At 46.9% G+C, this 670-nt stretch overlaps 1 pseudogene; it reads left to right on the top strand.

Moving 5' to 3' along the window:
• The first annotated feature begins 27 nt into the window (after positions 1-27).
• LOC103399533 (hydroxymethylglutaryl-CoA lyase, mitochondrial pseudogene) lies at positions 28-660 on the top strand (annotated as a pseudogene).
• The last annotated feature ends 10 nt before the right edge of the window (positions 661-670 follow it).

The raw sequence follows: 670 nt of genomic DNA on the forward strand, positions 1-670 counted from the left end.
TAAAATCTTGTTGTCTCCTGTTGTTGTTTTTCTGTTCCCGCTCTCAGACTCTAGTGCCCACAGAGACCAAAATCCAGCTGATTGACCTGTTGTCCGAGTCAGGACTGCCGGTCATCGAGGCCACCAGTTTTGTTTCTCCAAAATGGGTCCCACAGGTGGGTCTGCTGTCGTAGCAGTTCGTATACAAAGTGCCGAGAATGTCTAAAATAAAACAAGCTTCCCCTTTTCTCAGCACTAACTGCTTCCTCTTTTTATCGTGGTCTCACCTCATGTCAGATGGCGGACCAGGTGGAGGTGATGAAGGGGATTTGTAGAAAACCCGGAGTCACTTACCCCGTCCTTACACCCAACCTCAAAGGTTTCCAGGCTGCTGTGAGTATCGGCACGATACTTCATCACCACGTCACAAATACTGGACTATAAACGCTACCTTGTATTATATCGCAGTTGACAGCAGGAGCTAAAGAGGTCGCCATCTTTGGTGCAGCGTCTGAGCTTTTCAGCAAGAAGAACATAAACTGCTCTGTGGACGAGAGTTTGCTGCGTTTTGAGGAGGTGATGGAAGCAGCTAGAGAGGCTTGTGTGCCTGTCAGAGGGTACGGGAAATTACAAGAAACTATACAATTAGGGATGTCTGATATTAATCTTTTTGCCAATATTGTCCAAACAC

This window comes from Cynoglossus semilaevis, unplaced genomic scaffold (genome assembly GCF_000523025.1).
Source record: "Cynoglossus semilaevis isolate Cse_v1.0 unplaced genomic scaffold, Cse_v1.0 C18965638, whole genome shotgun sequence".
Lineage (NCBI taxonomy): Eukaryota > Metazoa > Chordata > Actinopteri > Pleuronectiformes > Cynoglossidae > Cynoglossus > Cynoglossus semilaevis.